This window comes from Equus caballus, chromosome 27 (genome assembly GCF_041296265.1).
Source record: "Equus caballus isolate H_3958 breed thoroughbred chromosome 27, TB-T2T, whole genome shotgun sequence".
NCBI lineage: Eukaryota > Metazoa > Chordata > Mammalia > Perissodactyla > Equidae > Equus > Equus caballus.
In genome coordinates this window covers 49,428,560-49,444,399 of record NC_091710.1, presented here as the reverse complement: position 1 = coordinate 49,444,399, position 15,840 = coordinate 49,428,560, and the positions used below count along the sequence as shown (strand labels likewise).

Genomic DNA, 15,840 nt, shown 5'->3' with positions numbered 1-15,840 from the left:
CAGCAACTTCTGGTTTTCCCATTACAAGACTTTATTTCAATTTTACCTCTTCAAGGCAGAGTGCTGTTAGTCTCCTTTCTTTCCTTTGAAGTCTGATTGTTCAATGACTCAGTTCCTCAGTCATGAGCAGAATGAAGCAATTACTACGTTTTGTGATTGTTTTACTTTGTTGAGGCTAACTAACCTTAATAGTTGTGGCGGGGAGGGGAAATGCAGGGTCAAGAGATCCTCAGGCTCGAATCCTACTTTTCAGTAGCTCAAGTGTGACCATCACCCTATGCTTGAGTCACCCATCTGAGAATTCCCAGGGCAATGCTCAGCATCACGGGAAACCAAGAAATACTCAAAACATTCTCAAGATCTGAAAATGAAACCGAACAGAGTCCGATTATAAGTGAGGTGAAAGGAGGTAAGAAATAAATGGTTAAATGAAAAGTATTGTATTTATTACTAATTAAGAATTGACATGATTCTTCTGAGCTGTTCACTACTCATATTTTACTTTTTCTCAACAATCTTAATGCTTTCAACATTGAAAAGATTAGGAAAATCTGAGGCTATAAAACATATCAGAAACATACTCCTATTTAGAGAAGACTTTACTACCTTCTAATACAGTAATATTGAAAGATTCAAAAGTATTTGTTTATTCAATGATTTTTTTTGAAGAAATAGTGGTAGCATTGTTGCTCTGTGCCAGGTGTGATCACGGCTGGTCACTTAATCTTTCTTCTTTGGTAAACTGAGAATTAGAATTGCAGCAACCTCAGAAAAGTTCAAACTAAATGTATGAATGCATGCGCTGCTCTTTAAAAAGTATGTGGGAGCAAAGTAAGAACTCGATAATGGTAGATATAGTTATTCTAATTAAAATTAATGCATGTTAGGAGGGATAAGAGGGTTTAAATAATTATAGATAAAGCACTCTGGGCATTCCAAAGAGGAAGAAATGATTTCTTCCAAATGTCACCTGGATGCCTCCCTCCTTCTCTAGTCCTACTGTCTTCACTCTCCTTCCTCTCTTGTCACCTCAGGAGGTAACTTGAGGACTGGGAAAGAGTTGGAGTTTTTCATTCACACAGATCTGCTTAGTAAGGTCTACTCCTTAGAGAATTCTTCAGCAGGCTACTTGATATCCCCAACACCTGACTTCTTATTGCAAAATGTGTAAAATGGCTGAGGCATAATCAGTCATCCACACACATTGATTTGTCATTAAGAGGGCCATTTTAACATAGGAATGTAAGATTGATTTAATGGTGTTGTATGATGTTAGGAAAAAAAGGTTCTGAAAATCAAAGAGCATTCCCTAAGATAAAAATAACTCAATTGACTCTGTTAAAATGTAAAGAATAAATTGAGGGAAATAATAAGGATTATTCAAAACATATAAGACACATTTAGTGACCCCCGAAAAATTACTGTGTAATTCATGGTGAGAAAAATCAATAAATTTTCTTTTATAAATACTTTAAAAATGCTAAAAAGGGGTCAGAAGATCTGCTTTCTGAAGTCCTATCGAGGCTTTCGCATGGATTTTATGAGTTGAATGAAATCAATGTCCCTGGTACATGAAATCTACATCTAAGATTTTCAGTCTAACTCACATCATGTCCAGACTAGTCTCCCCTGGCATCTCTTTGCCAAAATTTGTCAAAGCTTTATTCTAATTCCTGGTAAAAGAGCAGAAAATACTTTCTTCAGTACTTCTGTCATTTTCCTTAAATACCACAAGTAGCATGGATGCTATTTGAATTACTAGTTTCATTCTCTATATTGAGAGTAATGTTTAATATAAAGACCTTCAACATTCTCAGTGACCATTCTGATTTTCATTTATAAAATTATCTCAATATATGTGTGTGCTTTTTTGTCAAAGTAGGGGGAAAAAAGCATCCTACTCCCATAGATATTGGAATTTATGACAGAAAAATACATATAGCAAATTTCACCTAATCTATAATTTCAACATTCCATTATGTTTGACAATAATAGTTTACTAAAGTAATATCTACTAAGGTAAAATGAGCTTTACTTTCAATGACCTTCTTTTGGACTTCCACAAGTTCTGTTTAGGTCTTTTTTCAAATATGTTTATTCTTATTTTACTATCTTGTTCTTTCATTACGATTTGTATTTCTTTCTTAATCTCTTTGAACACTGTTTCGGAGCCTTGAGATTGTTTTGTTATCTCAGATCCAAGGCGTTCTAATCCATGAACTGGTTCAAGTTTACTGACGAGTGCCAGGTGGTGTAGGTCTTCATTCCACGTCTGCCACCTACCACCTGTGTGACCTTGGGCGAGTTATGTAACATCTCTGGAGCCCAGTTTCACATTTGTAAACTAGGATGACAATAGCGCCTACCTCAGAGGGTTATTGTAAAGATCGAAATAACTTTTACAGTAGGAGCAGAGGACCTGGAAGAACCTGTGGCCCGTGAGCCCTCCTGAAGAGTCTGCAATCATCACTCCGTTTTCAACCTGGGAGAGTGGCTTCTCCTGCCTGCTGGTTCGAGGAATCTGGAGATTTCCCTTCTTCCTATAGCAAAGCCAGGCTTAATAAACATGTGCTATTTTCTCTAGAATCCTTAGGTGTTTGTGGTTAGAAGGTTTCAGGGTAGCCAGAACTGGCATGTTGCTAGGTACAGAATCCATGCAGTTGAATATGTCTTATAATTATCTACCAGCTTCTACTAAAATATCTCTACTGGGCTAGAACTATATAGGTCCCTACAGCAAAAGACAATAATTAGCTAACATAATTGAGGCATCCTCTTTTGTATTTTCCAGGAGTATGCAAGTAGTTCTGTCAATTTAAAGAAATCAAGTATTTTCATGAAAGTAATATCTGCTTTGAATACATATTGTTTATAGAAACAAGCATAGAATCAAAATAAAATAGTCAAAAGATTTTTATAGGGTCTATTTTTTCAAAATCTATTTCATCACTCAGTCTATATTTTATTTATACACTCAAAAGCAGACTAGGATTTTTTTTCATCAAATTCATTGTTAGAGATATTAATATAAAATAAAGTCAAAACACTTGCAATAATAAAGTAATTTAACAGAGGATTTAAAATAAATATTTATCCTAATTATCTTAAAAATTTGCCAATAGGCTATTTTAATAAATTCCAAGAGATTTTATTCCCCCCTTTTCTTCCTTTCAGAAAGGAAAAAATTAAGTCCATCCATTTCTGTCATTCTAAGAACTGTTGTGATTAATTGTTCTCATCAAATCTGGCCAACTCAGGTAATATAAACTGTACAGTTTAAGTACTCAAGTACTTCTTAGCAATGGAAGCTTTTCTTCTGAGATTTGAACTGTAGGAAAAAGCCATGAGGATGCTAACTAGAGAACACAGCATGATTAAAGACAAATCCTCCTTGAAAACAAAAGTTTAATTTTTCATGTGGTGCAACTTGACACTATTTACATCAGTTTCAGTATTTCAGCTCATATCCCAAAGAGTTTATGAGTGACTCAACATCACTAAGGGACAATATTTAAAGAAGCAGCAGTTAATAGAAGCATCTTTTTCTCAAGTGTAATACACACCTATTTTTAAAAAGATGACTATAAATTGGGCTAAAATTCATCATGCATTTTTATTTAATAGAATATTTAAGTATAATATTCAATTTTATTTTGTGTGATGTGTATATGAATACATATAGGTATATTACTCTTTTAATCTATCATATATATCATATATATTTTATATATATATTCTTAATTTTTCTGGGTTAGTTCAAATTCAGTGTTGTATCTTGCAGTTTATTATCTGTTTGTGAATGATCACCAATGTCCGCTTACTTAGCAGACCTACTACATTGCATTTATTCTTAGGAATAACACCAGTTAATTTATAATGTGTAGAATAGAGGTGATATCTAGTCAACGTCTTGTCATCCTGACAAGATTATCATACATTTCATGGGTTTTTTTGGGTGGTCAGGAAGTTCTAAATTCCTGTTCTAAATTCGCATCAAAAGTGGAGTCCTCAAAAGTGGAGTCAGAATCGTTATTACAATTCACCCTTAATCAAGAGTGACGCACAGCTTTCAAGCCTCATCACCCCTCCCCTTTTGCCATACATCTAGACAATTGATAAGAAACCACAGGTGCTCCCTCCTTTAGCACCTACTGGGAAGTTCAAACCACTCAAGACCTGGACCACCAAGGGAACCCTCACCCTATCCCCAGCACTTAAGCACATTAAAAGACAAACCAGTCTCTTTTCCCTGTTCTCCCAAACCATTTTTGCTCCTGATTGGGAGTTCCCCTGCTCTACCCATAAAACCTTATTAGGGGAGCAATAACCCTTTTCATATACTCTTCTGAGGCGAGTGCGGCATCATCAGTCTTGACATCTGAACTAATTTTGGCTGTAACTCCGCCCAATGTTTTTGGAGTGTCCACAATAGGTGTTATTCAATGAGGTAGTAAATAAAGAAGGAGAAAGTGACTTTAAGGAGAAAGGAATTGACCTAGTTTTGGTCATGATGATTGTGAAGTGGTTTGGGGATATATAATTGGGTATGTCATATATACTGTTGGCCATAAGTATGGTGATTGGGAGAGAGTCTGGGCAGGTGGCAGTTTGAAGTCAGCACACACATGGCTATCAAGGGCCTGGAGAGAATGAGATCACCCCCTGGGTGAATAGTGAGAAGAAAAGAGGACCAAACACATTGCTTCTGCTACTTCTAGTTCTGTGTTACGTAGTACTCCTTCTGCTCTTTGTTGTGTCTCCTTGAGACATTTTTCTTGATAATGCCTTCAACCTCTATTGCATATGACTTAACTTCAACCTAAGTTGAAGTCACAGATTAATTATATGTTAACAGCAAAATAGCAATTTTATTTCAGTAGATAGAGAAAGAATGATGCTGCAAAATATTGGGTATGCCAGGCTAGAGTTTATCATTGTGTCTACAAGGTAAGAAACAAATCATTAATTTGAGTTTGGTAGGGGCTTACGACCAATTGGGAATACCAAACAAGCTAGACCTGCTTCTTAGCATTGTACCGTTATTTCTCAGGCTGTTTAAATCTGCTGCTTCTTAATCAAGTTTAGAAGTAAGTGCATATTATTATTCAAAAATAGCTGGGATAAATTCTGATAATTAATTTTCATATTTTAGGTCACTCCCTAAAAATGCTGGTGTCTGCATCATAACCAAGACAACTGAATAAAAACTCAGGGTTGGGTCCCAGGCATCACTAATTTTTAAATCTCCCTGTGTGATTCCAGTGTGTATCCAAGGTTCAGAAATGTCACCAGAAGTGAATTGACATTAGTAGAAATAAGCAATATTTAGGTTCTAATTTTTAAACTTATTCTAGATCTTGTTTCAGGATGGATTTAAGGTATTGCGTACGGCTGTGCTGATTATAATATAATTGCTATCTTGTCAACTAATTAGACCCTTATTAAGTAAAAAAACAGTCCTTAATACCTCCATTTTATACTTACGATAATTGAGGCTTAGAAGGATTAAGTCACTTTCCCCAAAATACACAACACAACGGAGAAGTAATTCAAAACCAAGCTTTTCTGCTTATTTTCATAAGTGAATTCACCTAGGCAGCATAACTCAATGAGTCACAGGTTAGGAATCCAGGATTTTGAATATTTTGTTCATAAAGTACCTTGAAAATTTACCATATTCAGTTTCCCGTCTCTCAAAGTGCATGTAATGTAATATTAAATTGTAGAATTTTTAATAAGGCATGATGCAATAAATATTTTTAAAAGTTTAAGGTGTTTGTGGAAAAGTGATCAATAGCTTAGCAATTTTATTATAAAGGCAACTATCTTTATCTTCAGGTAAAAGTTCAAATATTTCTGCCAAACACAAGCATTTTAGATCTATTGTAGCGTCTTCCCATATCCGTATCTTCTATTTCTGAGAAACAGTCATAGTTTTAGACAGCTTCAGACATAATTTCTGACCTCTCACAAAAACAGGCTTGACATTTTAGTTATTCTTCACTTACTAGTAGGAAATCCCCAGAGTTTCTTTTTTATGAAACAGCTACAAAATATTTAGTTCCACCGCCATCAAGACATCATCTGTTCAATTTTTGTTACTCAACTACAGGACCCTTAAATTTTCTAAATCCAAGAATCATATTCTAAGAAGGAAAGATCAAGCTCTTCCTGGAAAGTTTTCAAAGGAGAATTAGCCATAATTGTGTAATGTAACCAATATGATGATTCATGTGCGAAATTGGGTTTATAACTTTGCATCATTATACAAGTTTTACTTTGGTTACAAAATCTCTTGGAAAACAATAAAAATAGAATTCTGGAAAAAATACTGTCATCGCATCTTCCAAATAATTAGATTTTGGTTTAAAATAATAATAAATTCGCTATTTCTGATATTAAGAATGACTGAAATTCAGGAACATATATTTCTTTAGCTTATGTAATAAATGTGTTGTAAATAATTTTTCTCTCATAGATAACTTATCAGTCCATAGTTGAGTGTGAGAGGCAAAGATAGTACACTAAAAATATTCAAAACTGTTTAAGTAAGAGAAAATTTTTCTTAGTTTTTCAAATGCTATTTTTCCAAATTTCTTCTGAATATTTAAAATATCTTCATCTTTCCTCCTCTATGAAATAAAAGCTAAGAATATTAATTAGCTAGAAGCTAATAAAATCAATACTGTAGGTTGTACTGAGTGAAGAGTCTTGTTGAATTTTTAATCAAATAATATATCATATGAGTGATATGGAATGCTGCAAATTATGAAATCAGTGCTTACTACTACAAAAGCCAGGTTTGAGGGGCCATCTTGATTGTCTAAGAGTAATTCCATCCACTTGCCAAGGATTGGTCCAGGAACCTAAGCTTAAGCCAATTGGTGCATAGAATCTCCTGGATGTGTGAATTGGTTCAGATGCTTAGAAGAGTTCCTGGAAGAAAATAAGCAGTCAAGAGGCATCTTTTAAATGAATGAGTACAGTACCAAGTTTAGCTTCAGTGTGACATGGATTTTTTTGAAATAAAATTGTTCATTCTTAATAATGAGCATCTGTAAAAACAGTTGCAATCTTCTTTTCTATAAAAACGTATATGCATGGAAATGAGGCTTAGGGATTTTATAGGCATCTTCTACCAGCCTATGGATGTTGTCAGCACGGAGAGAACAGAGTCAAGAAAATCTCAGAGAAATGGAGTTGGAGACTTGACTAAACAATGATTGATGGTTTCCAATCAGTGAACGTTTCAGTTATATCTCTCTATTATTTAAGACAATTTAAGTTAAGTTTTTCTGTTACTCATGTCCGAAGGCATAATTTTTGGATATCTCACTGTGTTTATGTAGCCTTGACTTGGATAAAATGTGAGTCAAAATGTCTTTCCCTGAGTGATTTGTAAATTGCTTTCTTGCATTGACTGTTGTTGTATGGAATACATGTTGCAAGTGACTTATTTTTCTTCATTAACCACAGTATTTTTTCTTCATATTTAAAAAAAATAATAATTTTTCAGTATGTTTTGATTGCTCCATATCAATTTTTCACAGGCTATAAGCATGTCCTCTCATGTACATGTTCAATTAATTTTTTAAGTTTAGAAAACTTTTGTATGGTATAGATCTAAATACAATTTTGTTTCTTTTGTTCTCAATTATTTACATATTAGATCTCCTTTTCCTAAAGTAGCTATAAAGTTTCTAATCTTTTTAAACTTATAATGTGAATAAATTAGAAACTAATAACAAATATAGAAAACAAAAATGCTATTATTTGAGAATTGTAAAAGTCTCCTTCATAGAACTCTTGAGATAAAAAGATCAAAATGTAAAATATTTTAAAGAGGTCAATAGCAATAACACTACGTTGCAGAACCCGTGGGTTACTCAAAAGTAGAAAAGAAAATTCAGAACCTTGAATAGGCATTAAGAACAAGATATATTGAAAATAAAAGGAATAAAAATTTCATGAAAAATTTAGAAAAGAGAAAAAAACCCAACTTAAGCAATTATGACAGACTATCTTATTTAAAATAAAAATATTAATGAATGAATGAAACAGAGAACAGTAATAAACTAAAATTCTACAAATTAATAAGTAAAAGCAAGAGTTGGTTCTATTAGAAAAGCAGTGATAATGTATATACAACAGAGGTCAACCTAATGAAGAAAAAGGTAGAAATATTATAATGGGAAAATAATCAAAGATACAGAGTAACGTAAGTGAATTGTGAGAACCTATTTTATACAATTTTATGAAAAAAGTTTGTAAATCTTGATGTAGTTGAGGATCAAATGAAATATAAACAATCTTGAAAGTCTAAATGTCTCAACTTGCCAAAGATGACATCATCATGAATTCTATCAAATCTTCATCTTCAAAAGATGATGCCTATTTTATTTGCATCATTCCAGAACATGAAATAGAAAGAAATCTTCCAAATTCTTTTTACAAAGGCAGTCTACTATGTATAGTAAACCTTGCGAAAGATAGCGTAAGGAAAGAAAACTTTAAACCATCTTTTATCTGTCAAGATTCCATCAGGAGAGAAAAACCAGTATGAATCGAGGGGTAAAGAAGTCATTATAGGTTTTAGACTTTACACAGTGTTGGGAGAAGCTGGGTGGGGGGGAATTGAAAGTTGAAAGGGGGAGTTGGAAGATCAGAGGAGTTACCAACCAGTCCGTGTGAACAGTCTGGCACATCTAGCTGCTGAAAGAGAACCATGAAAGGGTAGCTGGACAAGCCCACAGGGAGCTGTTCCCTCCGTGGTTCTGCAGCCACATCCCTGGTGATGGGCTTGTAGTGACTGTGGGGCAGCAGGGCCAGCAATGAAGAAGAAGACCCAGATGCAGAGCAGAAGAGAGTGAAGACAAGCTGCAACCCACCAGCTAGCCCTGTGTCTCTCTTTTGCCTCATCTCATGATGACCTTCAAACAGTAATGGCCATTGCTTCATTCTGCCTGCCAAATATCACAAAAGTCCTTTGTTTGGCCAGCTCTCACTAAGAACAGTACAAGGAAGGGGATACTGAGAACACTGTTTCCAACTAAACCAAGTTGTCAGTAGAACCATTTAGCATAGTCCATATGGCATCAGTACATACTTACTCCAACCATAGTTAACTTTCCAGTGAAGACAACAACAAAATCAGGTTTTTGCCTATAGGATGCAATGATACCTTGTACAAAAACAAGACCAATAAACCCTACCACTCTCCCCAGAAAAGAATGCACAAAGTCCCATGTCATTTTATCCATCTTTGGGCGATGTACACTAACTTCTCTTCTAGTCATATTCCTGCTTTGCTATCCAGTAACTAAAATATTGAGATATAAGTTTAATCTCTATTAACATATCCAATGTTAGATAGTAGGAGAAGGAATGGGGATAAAAGAAAGAAAAAGAATTGGTCAATACACTGACACACACACACAACACACGTACATAAAGACAAACATATATATTGAGAACACAACAAGAAAGAAAGACTTAACTACTACAGTCCTCATCTGAAACTGATCAAATGGTCACAACTGATAATTATAAACTTCCTTTTTGCCCCACGCATTCCATATTCCTTTTGCTCTCAGCAAACACCTCGGGAGGTTAGGTTCCTTACGGAGTAGGGAGAAACAAACGTTCATTTCTCACAAGCCAGTACTGGTTGTTATAGTTTTTTATGGGCTTTTTTCATAAGATATGGGACTATTAAGTCAGAAGTTAGAAGATCTCCTAAATTCCAGATGGACTCCTCCTTGCTCTCATCGTGTAGAAAAAACCAGTTTCTACCTTGTATATTAACAATGTGTCCCCTTCATACTCAGGTTCCATCACTCCTGCTAGTAGTCTCACCTCTTTCTTTGCTTGTTGATTCAATGGTCCAGAGGAGGAGCCCCAAGTGGCCAGGTGGCAATCTCAGCTTCCACTTTAATCGAATCATTGCTGTGTCCATTAGTGGATGCATTTGTCCTTTGGGAATCAAGACTTCTAGAAAAGCAGAGCCCAAGTTGAGGGTACAAGAAGCAAAATCCCATCAGTGACTCGTATAGACAATAGTGAAAGTAGTCACTCTGATTTCTACCTTTTGATTCTTGGGCCAATGGATCTCCAAACAGCACCAATATATTGGTCACTGATTCAAAGTATATATTACATCCTGGCAAAATTACTGCAGCCCTGTAAAGTATTGCCACCCAAAGTCTGTTCCACCATATGTAATGCCAGCTTCCTCAGGGTCGTGGGAGACAGTGACTTCCATAAGGCGTCCGGAAGCAATGAATTCCTTAAGCATGTGCCCATTGACATACTTCAGTTTCTGTAGAGTTAGCTCCCTAGTCAGATGCAGTGCCGTGTGGAATACCATGAAAGTAAATAAAGCACTTAGTAAGTCCACAGATATTTGGAGCAAAAGAATGGAGACAGAGAGGCAAAATCCATATTCAGAGCAAGAATATGTTGTAGTGAAAACAAATCACTGCCTTCCATAATAAGCATTTTCAGTGTGATTAACCTGCCATTAGGTGGTTTGGTTGGTTTTCCATGACAATAGGGCCTTACTGGGGTCAGTGCTGGTTTCTGTTGTTGTCACTTGGGCACTCATTAGTGGCTGTAGCCAGATGGGCCTTGGTGAATGGAAGTCCATGTTGATGAGACCATGTGTAACCACCCCGCAACCATGACAGTTTTGTTCATGAGCTCCCTGAGAGTTATCTTTCCACACATACACATGCACACAAAGACACACACACATAATTTTAGAAAACATTTTTTACTTAACTATGTATTTTGAATATTTTTATTACAAAAATTATGATTATAAAATACAATTTTTAATTATTGCATAGCGTTCCATTGGATGTTTGTGCTAAATTTTATATAGTTATTTCTTGTTTTTGAACATCTGGGTTGTATCCATTCACTGCAACAGAGAATATCCTTGAAGTCAAATTTTTATGTTTATCTTCAATCATTTCTAGAGACTAACTTTTAAAAATGGAGAAGTCAAAGTCTCTTTCTTGCGCATTAAATTTTTTAAATTATGAAAATGTTGCATTCTAAGGAAAAAGAAAACAAATGGAGTAAATACCTTGATTTCCACTTTCTACTATTCAAACAAAATAACAATAATAGCCATCATAGGTCAGATATGCATATATATAGGTGTTATGCATTTTTCTCTCATTAACATAATCATTTTAATATAACTGGAGTTATGTTTAATCTGCTTTTCTAATTAAACAATTCTATTTTTCTTAATAGTGGCTTAATAATGGTCTTTCAAGTTAATATGCTATACATGAAGACATCATTCTATAGTCTTATGTATTGAAGTTTTTCTAATTGATCTTGAACTTCTAACCTCCACAACTGTGAAAAAATAAATGTCTGTTGTTTAATAAAGAAATAAATGTCTGTGTACCCCACCCAGTCTATGATGTTCCGCTTTGGCAGCCCTGGGAGGCTAGTACAATAGTTTAATCTATTGAAATCGGTAAGTACACAGAGTGTGTATAAAGAGACAAAATCAACAGCCAAGTCTTTTTAAAGAAGGACAGTGTAGGAGGGCTTGCCCTACCAGATAGCAAGCCTTGTTATAAAGCCAGGATTATAAAATCAGCAGTTATTTATATGCTGTGAAGGTAAGGCCTCAAAAAGGGCAATGATAATCTGTTAGAAAGAGAACAACCAGGGTTTAAAGAATTTTCCAACAATTGTGTTCCAAGGTCACTTAGCATAAGTCTCAAAATGGGTTAAAAACATCAACAAAAACAAGAGCAGACCTTTGAGTCAGCACCATTTGAAACACTTTAGATTTTGGTATTAACAAAATTGGGAAAATGTTTTCGGCATGAGTTTACGTTCAACTCATTGTGCTTCGGCCTAGATTCCCTTTTATTGAACTAAAGTCAGCCTCTATTGACTTAGCACAGAAATCCTTTAAAGACTTGACAATTATGTTCTCTCTAGATGTCTTTAGCCAAGGATTGCATATTTTATTTCTTCCCTCTCACTATATAAATCAATCCATTTAGGCTCTTAATTGTATTTGCTGTTCTTTTTTGAATTACTTCCAGTTCCTCTGAGTTCTTCAACATAGAAAAAGAGAAAAAGAACACTGTCTCCAAGCGAATTCTAGTTCAGGTGTACTTTCTTGTTTGGTAACATTACATGGCCATCAAGATGATTTTTAGTTTTTTTCCTGAATTGGCACAGAATTTCAATCTCATCTAATTTATTGTCTAGTCTCCTCTCCCCTCTGTCCTGTTTATTTTGACTACCTTCCAATTGTCTTCCTTCCATCAAATATCTGTTTTTCATTATTTTTCTATGGACACACTCCCTCACATTATTTCAAGTTGAATCTCATTTTCTTTTTTTTCTCACCGTATTTCAAAGTTCTCTAGGCTTTTTTCCCCCTCATTTTACGTCTGTACAGGGTGCTCAGAGAACCTCTACATTGAGAAACCTCTGCACGTTTGATTAACTCTTCCTCAATTCCAGATATCCTGTGAAAATATTTAAATAAGACTGAACATGAAGCAGATGACCACATGCACAGACGTTGTCAATTATCATCTTCCTCTTATGGTCTGTTGTTTGTCAGCGTTCAGTCACTCCATAATTTCAAGTCATTCTGAGCTAACAGTAAGAAAATGAGACTATCAAATTCTCATCCTCCTCCTGTTTAATTTTTAATATATTCACTTACCCCCAGGATTTCTTTCTATCTGTGAATCTTGTGGTTTATCCAAATAAAGTTTGGTCCATAATGGTTTGTTTAATAAATATGACTAAGCTTCTGATTTACATTTCTGAATATGAAGCTGTGTTCCACTGGAGCCTGGGTGGATCCAGGCCATTCTGAAATCAAAAACATTCCGTATTGAGTCAAGGTGATGAACGGAAAATGTCAAAACTCCTGTACCAATATTTCCGTGTCATCTCTCTGGACTCTCATCTTGGAAACCAATCTGAGGGCTCTGAGATAGTTTTCCCATAGAAATCTGGGAACTCTTCTTTTTTTTACAGAGAATAGTGAGTTAGATGTGTAAAAAATAAGTTAATATATGGATTTTGTCACTGGTGTGGACAGAATTTCAAATGGTATGTAGTCCAGGGGGCCGGCCCAGTAGTGTAGTGTTTAAGTTCATGTGCTCTGCTTTTGTGGCCTGCGGTTCACTGGTTTGGATCCCAGGTGTGGAGCTACACACTGCTCATCATCAAGCCATGCTGTGGCAGCATCCCATATACAAAATAGAGGAAGATTGGCACAGATGTTAGCTCAGGGCCAATCTTCCTCACCACAACCACAACAACAAAAAACAAACATAAATGGTATGTAGTCCAGGTCACTGTCTGGAGATAGAGCCTTACCATTTTGATTCAATCATGTGAATATTTTCATCGAACTTACCATTGCTAGGCACAGTGTTTCTGGATAGCTAAAGGCAAAAAACAAGACAAAAAGATGCTGCTCTCTAGGAACTCACAGTCCACCCTGAGTAACCACAATATCTCATAGTCCATAGGTGACGTAATAAATGAACACCAAATGTTGCCTGGGTTAGAGGTACAGAGGACAAGGCAAAAGAGAACAATAAGCTGAGTGTTCTTATATTCAGTTGTTTGTCACCCAACGCTTTTCCCAGTTGAATATGCGAAATTAAAAATATTCTGCTTTCACAGTGCGTGAGATTGTCTTTAAAGCTACAATCTGGGAAAAGATAACAGAGTTCAATTCCTCTTGCTTTTTTTGGTGTGTCATTGACTCTTAAAACACTGATGAAATGTACAGCCTCTTTCATCAGAAAAATGCCCACACACAAATATACAAAATATTACACACAATTTTAGGAAACCTTGTGTATTAGTCTTCTATTCCTGCCATAACAAATTACCATAAATTTAGTGACTTAGAACAACACAAATTTATTATGTTACAGTTCTTGGGGTAGAAGCCCAGGACGGATCTCCCTGGACTGAAACCAAGCTATGAGCAGGGCTGTGTTTCTTTCTATAGGTCCAGTTGGAGAATCCATTTCCTTGCTTATTCAAGTGTTGGCAGAATTCAGTTCCATGAGACTGTAGGACTGAAGTCTCTGTTTCCTTGCTGGCTGTCACCTGGGAATGCCCTCATTTCCTATAGTCCTCTTTCTGGTCCTTGCCTGCAGTCCCTTACATTTCGGAACCAGCAGTTGGCCAGCAATCCTTCTCGTGCTCCCATCTCTGACTCACTGACCTGCCTCCCTCTTCCACGTTTAAGAGCTCGTGTGATGAGATTGGACCCACTTGGACAATCCAAGACAATCTCACCATTATAAAGTCCATACCCTTAATCACATCTGCAAAAGTCCCTTGTGCAATGGGATGTAACATTCACAGGTTTCCGGGAATGAAGCATGGACAGCTTTTGGGGAAGAAAGTATCATCCTGCTTACACTTCCTTGTGATCTGGAACACAGCTGCAGGCCTCCTAGAAGGGCCGAGGAATCTAGGTTAAAGTCCTTGAATTCTTGATTATTTTCTCTCCCCTTCCTCCACCTTTTGTTCATCTTAAAAAATTCCCTGATCATCAATATATATGACATTTCTTTTTGGGGGGATTTCTTTTTTTAAAGATTTTATTTTTTCCTTTTTCTCCCCAAAGCCCCCTGGTACATAGTTGTATATTCTTCGTTGTGGGTCCTTCTAGTTGTGGCATGTGGGACGCTGCCTCAGCGTGGTTTGATGAGCAGTGCCATGTCCGTGCCCGGGATTAGAACCAATGAAACACTGGGCCGCCTACAGCGGAGCACACGAACTTGACCGCTCGGCCACGGAGCCAGCCCCTCTTTTTGGGGAGATTTCTTAAAAGAACATTTCTACGTTTCACTCACCAATTACATATTCAATTCAATCATGACATTAAAACCACATAAACTCCTATCCTGGTTAAATAAAGTGATTTTAATATATACCACAAGTTTTAATACTGCCACGCTGGTGCTGGGGGCAATTCTTCATAGTCAACAAATAAACTATATTTCCAGCTTTTGAAAAATGTACTGACAGTGGTACCCTGCAGAGATCTCTGCGCAATCCCTGACCTGAGCCTATTCCAGACCTTTGTAACCCTCACTGCTGTTTGCTGTGAAGGAATGGAAGCAAGAGATAATACTGCTGTAATCCATGCTTCAGCTTCAGATCCCCCTCCCAGACTTGCCCCAGACTTCACCATCTCCCCTTTACTGCCACTGGCTCCAAGGCTCTGTGCCTTATGACATGTAAAAGCCCTTAAAATACCAAGCAATATTCACATTCTTTACATCTTTTCAAAAAGAGACTTAGAAAAATGTAAATAATTTAAATTAGTTTGAAAAATATATGTGGAGTGACAAACAAGCATCATTATAAACATTTTTGGTTTACATAGTTTATAAGAGAGCAGTGACTGTCTGTGTCTCACAGAACTATTTGGTTCAAGTAGCTCTTCATTGTTTGCAAATGAAATCTGGAATGGATTATCTAAACATTTAGAAACCCACTGGGTAAATTCTGATAGAGACTAAAAATTTAAATGTAAATTAGAGAGGAAAAGCCATTATAAAGGTTAAAACAGGTGGTAATGTAGTGAAAAGTTCCAAGATTAACCAAAAAATAATATGAAAGTAAAACCATCCTTCAATAATCAAGGGAAATATACAAAATACAAAATAAACAAGTTTTGAGGGACTAAATTAGAAATAAATATCGTCCAGCTCTTCTAATATTATTAGTAAGTGATACTTACTTTGTTTTTTAACAAAATCTCTCACAAAGGACAAAAAGTAGGTTTGCAGTAAGTTTGTTACTGACAAT

General features: G+C 35.9%; 1 long non-coding RNA gene across 1 annotated transcript; it reads right to left on the bottom strand.

Annotated features, from left to right (window-relative positions):
- Positions 1-10,755: 10,755 nt before the first annotated feature.
- LOC138921019 (uncharacterized) lies at positions 10,756-14,225 on the bottom strand. Its single transcript, XR_011433178.1, has 2 exons — positions 12,713-14,225; positions 10,756-11,057 (listed from the first exon to the last, which is right to left on the bottom strand). It is a non-coding gene; the product is annotated as an uncharacterized lncRNA (long non-coding RNA).
- Between the last annotated feature and the right edge of the window lie 1,615 nt (positions 14,226-15,840).